The sequence below is a fragment of the Cimex lectularius genome, unplaced genomic scaffold (genome assembly GCF_000648675.2).
Source record: "Cimex lectularius strain Harlan isolate CLEC.00 unplaced genomic scaffold, Clec_2.1 scaffold168, whole genome shotgun sequence".
NCBI classification, from domain to species: Eukaryota; Metazoa; Arthropoda; class Insecta; order Hemiptera; family Cimicidae; genus Cimex; species Cimex lectularius.
In genome coordinates this window covers 814,508-830,899 of record NW_019392902.1, presented here as the reverse complement: position 1 = coordinate 830,899, position 16,392 = coordinate 814,508, and the positions used below count along the sequence as shown (strand labels likewise).

General features: G+C 35.2%; 1 protein-coding gene and 1 non-coding gene across 2 annotated transcripts in view; both read left to right on the top strand.

Annotated features, from left to right (window-relative positions):
* The window catches only part of LOC106674224, a 324,578-nt gene that overhangs the window by 74,930 nt on the left and 233,256 nt on the right, over positions 1 to 16,392 (top strand). The gene's annotated exons all lie outside the window — the stretch shown is intronic.
* LOC112127777 lies at positions 10,276 to 10,395 on the top strand. The gene has a single exon (XR_002910730.1). It is a non-coding gene; the product is annotated as a U5 spliceosomal RNA (small nuclear RNA).

The window sequence follows — 16,392 nt, the reverse complement described above, 5'->3', positions numbered from 1 at the left end:
GACGCCTTGGCACCGTGTGCATTGCACGATTTGTCTTCGCCTGAAAGGTTCTTCAATTTTTATTTTTGTGTACAATAGCGTCGAGATATCATAGATTTTTTCATTGTATGTGTTTCGGTCTATGTCTACAAAAAACATGTTCAATGGTAGTTTAAACCGTGATAGAGCGTTAATGCAATTAACTACTTGGTATCCTTTGTTACTTAATTCTTCAACTATTAATCCTGTGGGGTAAAGAAGTGTAGACCTTTTAATACAATTCTGTAATTTTTTTCTTCTTGTAATTGATACCTATGAAATTCAGTCTGAGTTTTTTCCAAAAATTGTATAAATTTTCTGTATGTATGTGGTTTGTTTGCGAGTAGTTTTAACGAATTGTTAGTGTTTTTTATGATGAAGGAATTGACGCCTCCTATGTTTTCTAAATTTTTTGTTAGTGAATGAGCATTCACTACGTTTTTAATGTAAATCGGTGGAGGTTTCGATTCTTTTGTTTCTGTACTATTTTTATTTGAGGTTTCTGTGTCAGAAAATATTTGATATTGATTGCTTGTAGGGATTGGAGTACTCACAGTAGTTTGGATACGCGGCACTTTCCTCGGGTCCCTGTTAGCAATTTGTGGACCAGGTCGCTTTCTTCCAAAAACTTTGTGCCACTCATCTGTAAGACCTTGTTCGTTTAAGGGATTAACCTCAAAATCCGTTTCTTGATGTTCTTCATCCATTCTTGAATCGCATTGAACAGAGAAACTCAGAATGTCCAGAGAGTTTAAAAGCAAAGTTCGCAATTATATTAATTTCAAAGTTCCAAAGCCATAAACGGCCATAAACTTATAGAAAAAACAAATTTTTTGCAAGCTATTTTATACTACGTGTCAACGAGTCTCTATAGCTAACAGCTCACCCACAATATATGTTATAAAAGTGAATTAAAAAAAAAGATGTTGAAATAATTGATCTTATTTTACTGGGTCAATATATTTTTCGTTCCATTAGTTTTCGTAGTCCGATTGACCAAAAAAATTCTTTTCAATTAATTGATCTTTAATTAAGCTTTTCGTTGAGATAAAAAGTCAGTGTGACGAGTGGGATTCGAACCCACGACCTTCGGCTCAATACGCCTCTGCTCTAACCACTTGAGCTATCGTGAGTTCGATCCACTCGGACACCAACTTTCCATTCCAACTCCACCTATTGAATTGTCCCTCCTTTTTGCCATTTTTCAAATGTCTTGTAATCTATTTGATTCTCCGCGACAAATGAAATGGCCACGGAGAGCTTCTAGTGAAGTATCCTACATTTTGTTTATTAAATCCATTAGGTTTCGAGATCCGATTGACGAAATAAATTCTTTTTAATAATAATTAATTCATCTTTAAGTAAGGTATCTGTTGAGATAAAAAGTCAGTGTCACGGGCGCTATTCGAACCCACGACTTTCGGCTAAATACGCTGCTGCTCTACCACTTGTGCTGGAATGTGCAAGTTAACCAAATGAGACAAAACGAACCCCTTCGGTGTACAGTAAGTTGACCGTTGACCATTATTTTGGTCTGATTATCATTGTTGGATTGGTCTGTCAGACGCGTTTCTGAATTTCATCCTCTTCAGCGTGTCTTTGATTCTGTTAACTCAAATCTCTCTTAAAAAATCGGCGTTTTCTTTGTTATTCGGTTCATTTAATGGATTAAGTCTTGGTGTTTTATCGTCCATAAAAATAGACGAAGAATAAATAAGATCAATGACCGAAAATCGAACTACCCGACTACCTCACAGAAAACCGTCACGAATCCGGAAAATACTACACGACCTAGAAAAAGGACGAAAAATGAACATTCTTAAAAACTTGTGAATATACGAACATTATCAACAGCTCAAATACATCTTTTGTAACGTTAAAAACACTTTACTAATAAAAACGAAAAAGGATCGAAAATCGTATAAAGATCGGAACAAATTTTCATACTTAATGCAGAATCACTAGAAAAAAAATTAAAAAATATAAACACGCACCCATTAGGAGCTTATAAAATAGCGGATTGGACTTCGGCGAAGCACACAGGCACATTAAGGATTTGGAAGAGCCGACACGTCTGACAGACAAACCCAGCGAAGATAGTCAGGCTAAAATTAAACTTTTTAAAATTTACAGGACCATACCATCGTAAACCAAGGGAGGAAATGTTACGACTTGAAAAGTGTATAGCGTTGCCTAGTTCCTTATACATTAAAATGTATTTCTTTATCTTTTATTTTTTGGTCAGGACATAATTATGTCCGGCTTCTTGTTACGATTCATGACAACCGGCAGTAAATCGTATTCTTTTATGACGGTATAGTTAAAAGCTTGATAAATCGAGTATGTGGTCAATGAAATGGTTCATTTTAGCTTAGAATGCAAAGCGTAGAAGTGGCTGTTGTGACAATTGGAAGAAATTTTCCTTAATTTTATTCATAATACTTTCATGTTTCATGATCGAAAACGCATTACTAGGTTTTGTTTAAAAATTTGATTTCTTTGTACATATACAAAGTTTACGTCATGCTTTGAAGTACCTTGTTCAACCGATCATCATTTTATACCATTACAGGACGTCATCCTTATTTTCCGGGGAGGGGGTCATTAATTATCCTTATTTACACACCGAAGCTGTCACCGGCCAGAGCGATAATATTTACATACAACACGACACGCAAAGATGGCACAATTACACAGAAGACAAACACTTTGAGCACTGAAGATGATCTCAATAAAGATCGAAACGTTGGCACGATAAAGAAAATGTTTTTCTGAAACCTATACCACACCCGACCGCATCTCACGGTATCTGAATAATTATTTACATACCGAAGCCGTAGCCAATCAGCAATCGGGCGTTTTTTTGTTGCTGTTGTGAGATGCCTCTGTATTGCCTGAGAGGTGATAAACGTGTGATTTGATTGCGATTATTTTGGCACATAGGACCAAGTAGTTTTGGTAGGTCAAAATGTGTGTTTTGACTCCCGTCCCGACTGCATTCCATTTTAGACCCACGAGAGACGATTCTATAGGGACCTAGTAATACATCGATTTTTGTTAATTTAGATTCTTTTGATGCTTGACTGAAAGCCAAATTTTTTGAATTAGCGGCATTGCCCCACGTCTGATTTGAAAGCTTCTATACAAATACGCCTGTTTTATTGTAGTGTCGATTTTATGTTTTTTATAGTTTTTTTTTGTCTTTGTTTTAAAGGTTAAAGGAAAATTGACTACTGAAATAGTTTCTAATTAGCAAATGGTAATTTTTTCACTTTGTTCTCTCAGCGATTATTTGTGAAGATTAACAGGTTTAATTTACATTCTCGAGTGAATTGATAACAGGAATAAAGCTTTTGCCATCTAGTGTTGAATACCTGGATTTCATTACGAACGAAGCTGAAACTTGTTCATCGCCTACATACGAAGTACTTTGATGGGTACAGTGAGTTGATAAAAGTTGATAATAAACAATTTTCCCCATCTAAAAAGATACCAGTTTGCCTGCTGAGAATAAATTAGTCGTTAGTTACCTATGCTAATCTAAACTTATCCTTCCTGAAACACGACCTTCGTGTTCCTTCTGAAATTCACATGCTGTTGATTATGCAGATCTGATTCCACGACCTTTCTTTATAGGACCTCGAGTAGAATATCTGCCCTCAGCGTAAACTGTTTAAGCTGTTCGTCTTGGTTTTTCACGAAAAATAAATGAAATTTGGCCATTTCTATGAGACAATCTCATGAACACATTAATCACCGTTTCATTACTTTAAAAACAACAAGAAATATTAAAATTAATTATGTTTTATTAATGCAATTATCTAAATTTCAGCATAAGAAAAAAAAAACGAAAAGGTTTTTCTGTCATTTGATTAAGTGATGGGATGAAGTATTAAGGAAGCCAAGAAAGGTTGATTTTTTGTAATCAATTAACGTGGACGAAGGATTTGCAATCATGGCACGACTTGTGTTGTTTAAATTCCACTTACATTGATTTCCCGAGCACCAAACGAAACCTTTAACTACCGCTTAGGGATAATCGCGTTTCTTTAGTGTTCGGAACTGGCTCGTTCAACAGATAGACATGCAAACTGAAAAATGCTAAATCAATAGCCCCTCTCTTGCTGGTTGCTGTATTTATAGACCATTTTACGGATTTGATTTGAAAGAGATGCAGATAACTAATGATATATGTTTTAATTATGGTCAGTTTAATAACAAGAAAGTTCTCAACCTCACCATTGAGGTAAGTAACTGGATGTGAATTGAACCGTCCTTGTAGAACTTGTTTAATGACTGCTTAACTCGAGATTGCTGTTCTTGCTCAAAGAAGAGTTGTTAACCTGCTATGCCATACTTCGGAGCTTCCTCACTGACCTATTTTTCATAATTACTCTCACCCTATCCATGTTGGTGTTCCTCAGGGCTGCTTACTGACCCCTCCACTTTATTCGCTATGATAACTGACATCCCAGCCTATCCTCAAACCAAACCCTGACCATTACAGAGGAACTCTGAAATAACTTAGATCCTGTCATTTTTTCTCAAAACCTGCAACAACACCACACACTACTATAGCATGGTGAGAAAATTAATATATAATAATAAAGTAATATATAACACATAGAAAAATTCACCCGCATAAGATCGCTCCTGCAGATTCCTTCAGCAATATTCTCTTTCTAAGGTATATATATATATATATATATATATATACTGTGTAGTACATAATCTTGGCATAACAGAGATTATATTTGAGAAATTTTTTTTCCTCCTGAAAAAAAGCGTAAGGCCACTGCCGCTTATTCCTTCAGCAATATTCTCTTTCTAAGGTATATATATATATATATATATATATACTGTGTAGTATATATAGATATACTAATACAATTTCTCTATATAATTAATGGTTATTTTGCATTTTTTACATTTTTTTCCATTCGAAACAGTATAGTGATGTTTAATGCAAAGTATATCTATGATGGATGGAAGAACCGCAGTGGCCGAGGCATCCAATTATAGCCCAAGAAATTTTACTTGTGAATATTTTAACAAATTCCCTGTAAAATGGTTCTAACTGACTGTAGGCTCTGGGTTTTGCTTTTTGAACCGGACCAATAGTTTAACGTATGGATCTAAAACTAGGGTGTTTTCTTTATGTGCAGTGATATTTTGTGCGTTGGTTTAATATTTGGTTAAATATTTCACGAGTAGACGTCAAATTGTTTTATTAGGCTTCTAATGAATCTACGAACACGATTTAATTATATATAAGTGACTGATCGGGTTGACAGTGAGCAGTTGAACTCTTGCCTGCTGAACAGTCAGTAATTTACTAACAAGTTCCAAGATTGTTTCGATTGTGGATAGAAGCCTAATGCGCCTAACCACGAACAAGTTGGTTGGTAATTACAAGAAATCGATATTAGATTTTTCGATACCTATCACTAAAGTCTTCCTTTAGGGAATAATATTTTCTAAGGATAAGGCTATTTATTGGTTTATTCGATTATTTGCTGAATCTGAGCTCAACCAAAAGATGTAAGCGTTAAAGTCCCGGGAAAGAGGATCGAGTGGGGTAGTGCATTAATTATTCGGCTTATTTAGTCCTTACGCCAAATCTTATTTGGTAAGTACGTCGAACATATTGTCATTTTTTAGGTACCTTGAGGCGTACTGCTACATCTGGACGTTATCTGTAATTTCTTCACTGATGTAAATAGCACCCCGCCATGAGCCCTACCTCATTGATTGACAGGAAAGCAACGGGTGTAGGTAGGATGTGTGCCCGCAGATGGGTGTCTGAAATAACGGTGCCACCCTGGAACTGAAATATCACGTTCCTCCCTTAGGATATAACAGGACATGTGCTTGACTTTGTATGGTGATGTCCTTTACAAATGATGCATGTTGACAGGGTTGCCGTCGTATACCGGAGAACCTCACGAGCATATCAATTCCGATCTACTCCGCATAGCCGTATGCCTGAAGTCATCTAAAACAGCGCAACAGGCGACGACCCCTTGATCTTATAGCTCATCTTTGATTTTCTCCTCAGGACACACCAGCAGATTTCGTCCCGAGATCAGTCCTAGAAGGTGTAGAGCATTTGTTGGGGGGTCGTATTTACAGAAATATTTGCAAGGTTTACTGTTTCTTTAAGCACTATGGCGTTGAGAGAATTAGAGTACCGGCTACTCTATTTTTTACATTCACAACCTGTCTTAATTGTTTATTGACCAGCATGCATAATTTTAGAGTCTTCTTCTCTTTTATTTATTATCTAGTACTTTGCAAATTTTCTTTTCTGCACAATTTCTTCATTTTTCATCACCTCTCTACTCATTCTTTTTCTCATGGCTGCGGGATCCTACCGCAGCATCATTTGGACGAACGACGATCCTGCATCAGGTCTTCTTCTGCCTCTGGTCGGGTTGTGCCTCACTAACTCCGACAGGATCTACGAAATGAACCCGTGGTTGATCCCGGTCCAGGTTTAACGGTATGGTGGCCTTCCGTAAATACACCCTTATTTATGTAGTTTTCAGTTTCAGAGGGTGAGATAGCTATCCTCTCACACCCAGTCGGTCCCTGGGGTGCCATTAAGGTGGACCGACATCCCTCTCCTCTTCTAGATCTGGGACGCCAAGGAAGGAAAAGAAAGAGAATATTAGTGTTGGGAAAGGAGGTTAAGAAAATTTAAAGGTAGGAAAATAAGTTATTAGAAAGGGTGGTCATGTAGGAATGACCGTCAGGTACGGAATGGGAATTTGGACGCATTTTACCCTCATGCATATACATTACATTGTTTTTATAGCGTATTGTCTTTCGATCAGAAGAGATTTTTACTCGTTGTTACTTAATATCATTTTGATTGTCACATCACTTTGGCAGCCAGCGCCTGTTCTATAAATGACTAGGTATATTTCAAGACGACTGACAGGCCGTTTGTTATATCTCATTTTTAGTTCTGGTATTGTACTGCCAGTTGTAAATGTAGCGTCGCCCTGAAAAAAAAGTCCAGCTGATATTTTATAATAGATAGCTTTGGCATGGACCGATTTCCTTGTTTATATTCATAAGCAAGGGTGACGACGGGAGATCAATCTCTAAGTCATGTTTTGATGGATCGCTTCTGTCCGACAATGTTCAATTCATATCCTGATGTTGGCCTAACTGGATTTATGAATTGTCTCTGTCCTGTTTTACGCAGCGTATGCTGATCCTGAATGATGGATATTTTAGATAACTTGATGTGGTTATAATGATATGACGATTGAACTGGCGGACTGAAAAAAGCCAGTTTTTCACTTATTTGCTGGTATCGGGATGAGGATCAGAGTGTAAAATTAAAACGGGTTTATAAGCTTTATGATATACAACAGAGGTTACAATTCTCTCTCTTGCTCAGTCTCTCTGTCGCCCTCTCTCATTCTTTCTTTCTACTTCAGTCTCATTTATCTCTTAATCTCTCGTTATATGCCCTCTCCATGTCATTCCTTCTCACTCTCTATCCTTCTGTCACTCTTTCTCTCACTTTCCATTCTTTCTTTTTATCTTCCACCCTCCCTCCTGCTCATCTGTTCTCTCTCTCCTCTCTCCCTCCTCTCTCACTCTCTCTCCTTTCTCACGCTGCGCTTTCTCTCTTTCTCGCTCTTCCTTTCTCACTCCGCCTCCGCTTCACTCTTTGTCTTTCTATCTTTCTCTCACTCTTTTCTATCTAATCTCATTTTACGAGGAATTTCGTTTTTGCTTAAACAGGCTGAAATTTATTTAGCGTAAGGTCTTTTGACTGGCTGTAGATATGCTCATCAACTCTCTCTCTCTCTCTCTCTTCCTCCTCTAACTCTCTTTTTTATCCCTTTTATCTCTTCCGAAGTCTTTAATATTTTTTCCTTTTTTTATTTCTTTGTTGTTAATAAATATTGCGATTGGGGTAAAAAACCATGGGCAGTTTTAACGTTCCCCCTGTAAATGTTGACTTCTCTTGTAGACTTTTCTGTGTTGTTATAAATAAATGTCCTCCTTTCCCTCTTTCTATCCTTCTTTTTTCCATTTTGTAAATTGTAAATCACTCTCTCTCTCTCTCTCTCTCTCTCTCTCTCTCTCTCTGTTTTGAGTGATTTATTTTCCCTTTCTCTTTATTCTTTTTCTTGTGCTTATTTTAATTTAAATTATTCAACATGTATATTGAATTTAAATTTTGCAATCGGTGTCATAGTTGGCATCTTAAAAATTCGTTTACTTTGAATTTCTTTTGTAATTAATCAAATTAACGAGGGTTTCCGAACAGAATAATGATAAATTGTGGAACAATCAACAAATCCCAAAACTGGGTTAGAACAATCTGCCAAAATAAAACTCCAACCAATGTAATTGTGTGTTTTAAGAACAATCATCGAAAGTACACGCAAAAAAAAAAAAAGATATAAAATTAGATATTAAATAATTTGCATACTATGAATTTCACAACCTCTATCGCAAAACTGAGAGCCGATATTTACCCGTTCATTTGAATTCCTTCGAACCGATATTGTCCGTATAACATAGATATAAATATATCATCCAGTTCCATTCTACACCCTGCACCAGTTTCGCAGCAATAGCTCATTTGTTTCTTTCGATCCAGCACACAAGTGCAGAAGGAGGGAATCGATTTGCCGACACGCCACCCCTGTTTACAAACTGGCATTAATAACAATCATTTCGAGTTAAAGTCATACTATCGTTTTACACGTGAATGAAATTGAGTTGGCTACTTTTGGAATTCAATGGCAAAAACGTTGAAACGTTTTTTGAAAATAGTCACTTCTCGGAAGCTTAATGGAAAATTACATTGTTAAGATGACAAGGTTTATTTTTTTAAATGCTTAATTTAAACTGGTTAAAATGGAATCGTATCGTCTTAAGGTTTGAGGGACATCATTTGCGGAACACGTTATTCTGTCTACCTGTGAGTTTTTGCCATAGTTAATATTGCGGAATATCCTATGCTGTCTACACTGAGAAGGAGTATTGGAGAAGTTAATATTGCTAAGAATTTGAAGACAGTGAATGTACGAATCAATGGTTTTAAAAAGAGTTTACTAACTATGTCGAAGGTTAATCTGCGTGTTTTATTGAGATTAAGTTTAACCATAATTGAAACTGGTTATAACCGGAAAGATTTATTCCCAGCTTAATGGCAACGATTAAAAAGAAAAAAATATTTGATTCTCTCTGATGTTTCTGATTTGCATTAACAGTGCAGTGATTCTCAGACTGGAAAACAATATTCAAGTGAAGTCTCACCATTTTTTATTTTTTTAAAGGATTTTTGGAGGTTGATGCAGAATATGTTTATCATATTAACAATGACATGGAATAACTACATTTTTTCAATAAAGTGAGATAAAGCCTAGCGCTTACCAACTTACAGATTTTATTTTATCAATGTGTGTATTAAAATATAAATTATAATTAAAGGTTACACCAAGTTTAATTGTGATGATTTGTTTTGCTAAATAGAAGGTGTTTATGTTATAATTGTATGTGCCGCAAGAATTTGCTCGTTACTCATTTTGTAGCATTTTTCAACATTTAGTATTAATGTGTATTTTTTTTACTACTCCCCAAGAATCTACCAAATTATTTAGCATCACATTTTTTCAATGGATCATAGATGAAGTGAATTTAAGTCAGACTGAAGCAGTCGGCTCTATTTTAATTATTAATATTATNTTTTTTTTTTTTTTTTTTTTTTTTTTTTTTTGTGGGGGCATCCGACAGCTTGTCATTACAACCCCGAGAGCATGCATAACAACGCACATTCAATACGCATTCACACAAATAAATACATACACCTACATACATTGCATTCATTCTATTTACTGGTACTCAATATTCCTCCATCGACCTGCATACAATAACAAACCAATCCAATTGGGGTCGATGGGGTACTTTTATAAATATTCCGCCATCGACTCAAGCCAGGTCGAGGAGCGATGGGGATGCTATTCCACCATCAGCCACTCCCCATTTTCTTTAATAAATACACTCACTCATACAAATCACAGAAACACAAATACATATTTTGAAGGCTATGTACAATAAAAACAAATTTAATTCCCCTACAAAGCGGAACACGGGGCCCTGGAACTCGTTACCATGTCCGAGAACCTTTTTTAAATCTGGTTGCAGGCCTGCACACTCTCTGTATGGAGTCAACGCATGACCCATCTCTATTATTGCACTGCATAAGGGCCGTGTGTCAAAAAAATGTTTTGGTCTCCCTTCATAACGAATAAATCTTTCCCCTTTTACTAAAGATTTCCGTAGAAGGGGACTCACGAGTCTGAAAATTTAATTATTCTTAATTATTTTAGGTCGTAGGCAAAAGGAGAGGAATGGAATGACATATAACTGAAGGAAGACCGTTAATAAAAATATCGAACGGGGGGGAGAGCAATTTGTGGGACTCCAGAAGATTAAATTTAATTGGCTCAGATTCTCCTATTTTTCCTACTTGGAGCCAAGATAAGATTGATACTTCATGTTTTAAAATTATTGTTTTATGGTCAACTATGTCGAATGTTTTTGAGAAATTTGTTTAGATGATATCATTCTGCTATTATTAGTAGATTAGTTAGGGTGGTGAATCCATGCTGAGATGGGAGAATAATTTGTCTGAACTGGGAAATATACATATATTGCATTATAATTGATTCAAATATTTTTAGAATGTGTGATAAAACGGACAGTGGTCGGTAGTTTTTACATTATCCCTCTCTCCGTACTTATATAACGGCATAATAAATCCTATTTTCCATAAATGTGGAAAAACACCTTACTTCAGGAGAAAATTAAAAAGTAGTTGAACAGCAAGGGCCAATACAAATCTGCATTGATATAGAAATAACGATGGAATTTGTGTTATTATTAACGGTGTAGGATTTATATACAGAACTTTAAAGTGATCTGTAAATATTACTGATTTAAATTCACTAATTTCGTGGTCCGCTTGACCAATTAATATATTACAATTAATTTACGTTTTTAGTTGAGATGAAAAAGTCAATGGCATGAGCAGGATTCGAACCCAAGATCTTCGGCTTGATACTCCGCTGCTCTACCACTTGAGCTATCGTGACCTCGATTCACTCGGACACCAACTTCCCATCTCAACCAAAACCAAAAATGGCAAAAAGGAGGGAAAATTCAAAAGATGCGGTTGAGATGGGAAGTTGGTGTCCGAGTGGATCGAGGTCACGATAGCTCAAGTAGTAGAGCAGCGGCGTATCAAGCCGAAGATCTTGGGTTCGAATCCCGCTCGTGCCATTGACATTTTTATCTCAACTAAAAACCTTAATTAATTACTGATTTATTTCCATTCTATTCTGTTATTCCCAAATGCCAGTATAAAAAGAAGTGGTGAATCTGCTTAAATATAATTTAAAAAAAATGTGTTCTATTGGTTTATAACTGATGATATAATTTTGATTTTAGAACTAGCTTGTAATTATTCCACTCATCACACACGTGATTCAGACAGTTACGGTTTGTCTAACAATCCTCGATTTCATTGTGTTACATTGTAATTTTATGTACAGTTCTCTCAGTGGATGAGAGATAAGATGGGAATAATGCTGGATTACGAACAGAATATTTGATGCTACTCATTTTCCTAATGCGTTAACCATAAAACAAGGGAAGCAACAAGCCGCATATGTTACGACAAAATTTAGTAATGTCGGGCATTAATCTTTTCTGGTTGTCAAGTATACATGATATACACTGTTACACAAGCCAACAGGACTAAGGAGGGGGTTCATTTAAATAAAATAAATTATAGTCGATATTAATGAAGATTATGTCAAAAATCCTCTGTAACAGATGTAGCTTTTTTCATAAATGAATAAAATAAATAATAAATTTACAGATAAATTAAGGAAGACCTGATCGGATGCAAAACCGAATAAACTCTTAAGCATGATTAAAAAATACATATAAATTTTGTTTAATTGATTATACAATATTCATTACAATTTTACACGCATTATATTACTTTAATGTACAAAGATTCTTAGGGAGAATTTATTGCCCTGCCCTACCTCTGGTTAATAATACTTGCTTTGGGCATGATCCTTTTTTTTTTAATTCTAACATATAACTTAAACTACTAAAATACATATTATATACACTATATATCTATATATTGTAGTACATATATATACATATATGTATTATATACACTATATATCTATATATTGTAGTACACATATATATATATAAACATATATATTATATACACTATATATATATAGTTTTAAATTAGAAGAATTTTTCGAAATTTACATATAATGGGTATTTGAATTTATTAAATTCTACACCCTTCACGAGAAAATTGGGTAATATATTTTAATAAATTAATACACACTCATTATGGAGTAAGCGTAGCGGCTAGAATTTGTAATGATATCTAGGCTGAACTGGTGAATAGCATCTGAGATGGCTTCATTATAATTTGATAATTATTAATACTGAGTGTAAAACTATAATAATTGTATTAATTTGTGCAATTACCATTGTAATAAAGTGTAATTAACAACGTTGTTAGTAGAAGATGGCAAGAATGTGCGTGATAACTTGAGGGCATGTGGATAGACGAGCATCGGTGTCAAAACAAGTCACAACTCGGAAGGCAATAATTATAAGCTGGTAAAAAGTGTATAAAACTATAATAATTGCATTAGTGTATTACTTAATTATATCAATTAGTATTGTATAATTAAGTGTAAAGAAGAACCGTCAGGTGGTGCGGCAGTTAGAACGTGTTGTGAGATCTAGACGTCACCTTTTTAAAACAACTCCGAACGTCATAATTTGATAGGTAATAATAACATTACGTAAAACTATAATATTTGTATTAATAAACATTGCTTATTAAAGTGTAATTAACACCCTTATGAATGGTTTGCGGCTGCAAGAATGTGTTGTGAGATGGACTCGACACTGGGTAAAAACAACGCAGAAGTTGATACATGTAATGGAGGAAGTTTAGGGGCTGAGGCCATCCATGGCCAACTGGGAGTTTGTACTTCTCTTTTTGGTCTTTCACGCGTATTTTACCTGTAGCCATTCCCGCTGGCTTGGGGCACTCGGAGGACCCCAGGGCAGGAGGCTCCGGATCTTTCTATTGGTGTATCTATTGTAAATGGTTTTTATCTATCCTAAAACACTAGCCTCAAATTAGTACCTCAAGTTGTTAACTACAGATTAGATACTAGACATTCAATGATATACAATATATATATATTGTATATATATATATAAAATTGCCATATAGAAACATAAAAGTTTGGTCCCCCCCCCCAGAGTACCCGATACTCCTCGGGTCCAGAAGTCTACAACTTGTAAGTTAGTGACTCAGTTTATAAAACTATAATAATTACAATAATCCGTAATAATTAAAACAATTAATTAACATTTTTTACAATTTATAAAAGCGATCAACCACTAGGGTCATGCCCGCCTTGATAGATAATATTTATAATGAAAATTCAATTTTATTAGTCAGGCTATTAACTCGTAAAAATTGAAATAGTTTGTCAATGGCCTCTTTTTGATTTCCTACTATTTGATTTATTGAATTTGATATATTTAAGGTTCTTTTGCTGTTATTATAGCTAAGGCAGTCTATTCGTAAGTGTTTTACAGTTAAGATTTCTTCACAGTTTTGACACTTGGGTGGTTGGTCTCGCGACATCAAATAATCATGAGTAAGACGGGTATGGCCAATTCTTAGTCTTGTTAACACCGTTAACCACTAGCCGGTTAATCTTGGAAATCTAGATTGTCTAATTGATAATTTCCAAGACTAACAGTACTTTTTATTTTGTTTAGCTTGTTACATTGTTCCACATTTGTTGCCAGGACCAAATTTTTGTTTTAGCAACGCTTACTGGTCATCATGTGACATTGTTGTGATTGGTAAACCACTCTCGATGGCCTCTTTAGCAGCTTGATCTGCTAGTTATTTTCCCGTTATTTGACAATGGCTAGGTATCCGTATAGAGAACACTTCAGTTACTATTGAGTGCAGTTGTCTGAGAGAAAAAAGTATGTTTTGAATGGATAGTTTATCAGTAAATTTATTTTTTTAGTGATAAAAGTGCTGAAGTGAATCGGTGCATATGGCTCTTTTATCATATGATGATACTACTATGGTTAGACATTTGCTTATGGCAATCAGCTCCGCAGTATAACTGCTAAATAAATTTGAGAGTTAGAATATGTATTTCTTACTGTCACAACTACCTGGCTCCCATTCCTGAAGGGGATTTGGACCCATCTGTATAGCAAAAAGTTGTGTGTGGTAGCTTGTTTGAGTAGTTTGTTTAACAGCTCTAAGAATTCTTTGGCGTATACACACTGTGGGATGTTAATTTTAATATTTTTTGTGAGTGATAGGGTATTTTGGGAGTCGGAAGTACACAGGTATCTGATTTATGCTATATTTCAAAACAGGGGGTAGAGTGAGTCCAAGGTTATGTAAACTAATAGAGGCACAGATTGCATAATGTATAATTTTATAGTTAGTAACATTGTATGGAAAGGGTTGTCTGTTAATTAACATTGTATATGAAAAATAACCACACCTGGTTAGAGGTGGTGGTGTGGCAGCTAGAATGTGTTGTCTAATGTAGTCCTCATCTGTTAAAAACAACTCATAAGGCTGTAATTTGTTAGTAGGTGACATTGTACAGTACTTGTACATCAAAGTATAATAATTACATTAATCTAATGTGGTAATTACCATTGTATATCATCATGTAACAAACCATTTTATGAGAGGTAGAATGGAGGCTAGAATGTGATGTTAAATATGAAGTGCATTGGTGAAAAACAACTCATAAGGCTGTAATTTGTTAGTAAAACAGTATATCAAACTAGAACAATTTTATTAATTTGCAATAATTAACATTGTATCTTACTTTTGTAACAACCTTATGTTTATTACGCAGCCTATCGGACTGTTTTCTCTTTTGTTGAAGATAAGTGAACCTTGGCTTAAGCGAGGGATGAAGACGGTTATGAATTGTTTATCAGTTAAGTTGATAAAATCTGAATTACCCCGACAAAAAATAATCCCTCGGGGGTACGGTTATTCAGTAAAATAAAAAAAGTAACCCCAGAATTACAAATGTTAATTTAAAAACCACTGCGATGTCACGTTTTAACAAGATCAGTGACACAATACTGTTATAAAAGGACCATGGCAAGTTAGAAAAAAAGGCCCAAGTGAGAAATGGCTCAGAAGTTTCTAGACGAAATTGGGTTCCGGGCTGATACGGGCCCACACGCCCTCATCTCAAATGGATTAATGTAGATCTTTGCCGCCCGAAGGAAACAAAAATAAAAAGTGTGGTAGAAAGATTAGATTTTGCCTGGGTCGATCTTAATTGGCTCAGAAAGATTTTAAATCGAAAAGTCCTGTTCAATTTAATGTCAGAAGTTCTTATGAATAACACTTTGTCGTCTGATGGTTTCTGCTTATAATATATTTCAAATGTTTTGTATCAATTGTTTTGTAAAGAGAGATTGATTAAACCTCATCCTTGTGTCTCAAAAGCCGGTTGTATGCCCTTTGTCCAAGTTGCTCATAACAGAAAGAAAAATAGATGTAAGTTTAACAGCCACAGTAATAAATTTCAAGGGGGACTCTGGCCCTCAGGGAGAGGAAATAAAATTTCTTAAACCAGACCCCATCACAGAGAAACGAGAAGTGTTTCTAACCAAGCCGTGAATAAGTAATGGAATACTGTTTTATACAATAAAGAAGTTCTTTACTAAACTTTGAAAGTTCATTAAAACCGTGAAGAGGTAATATACATTACACTGGATTATAAAAGGGGACCGTCATTGTTCCTTTAGTGGCCAAAAATTAAACGGCACTCAAGCTCTATGGCACAATGCAAGACCTCGCATTAAAATAGTATTATTCAGATTGTATCTATCAAATGAAAAATAATAATAGGAATTTTTTTAATAAATAATTAAAAGAAGCCTTTATTTTAAATCTCGAAAAAGCCAACTACTCACACCTTCTTCAATTTCTTGTCTCTGCCATCTCTTATCCGAGCTTGACCAAAAAAAATCGTCTCTCCATATTGAGCACTCTACTTCTTTCGGCAATCGCCCGTTTTTCTTCCACATGACGGCCCCGACCCACATGAACACCTTTTCTAAAGAACGCCTTTGTAAACTGTGTCCTTTTCTTAATTCTTTATTTTAATAAATTGGCAATATAGCATAGTATAAACAAATTTACATAGCCCTACTATACGCTCTATTGTTCTCTGTGCGACTCTTACTAAACGTTCTTTTCAACCACAA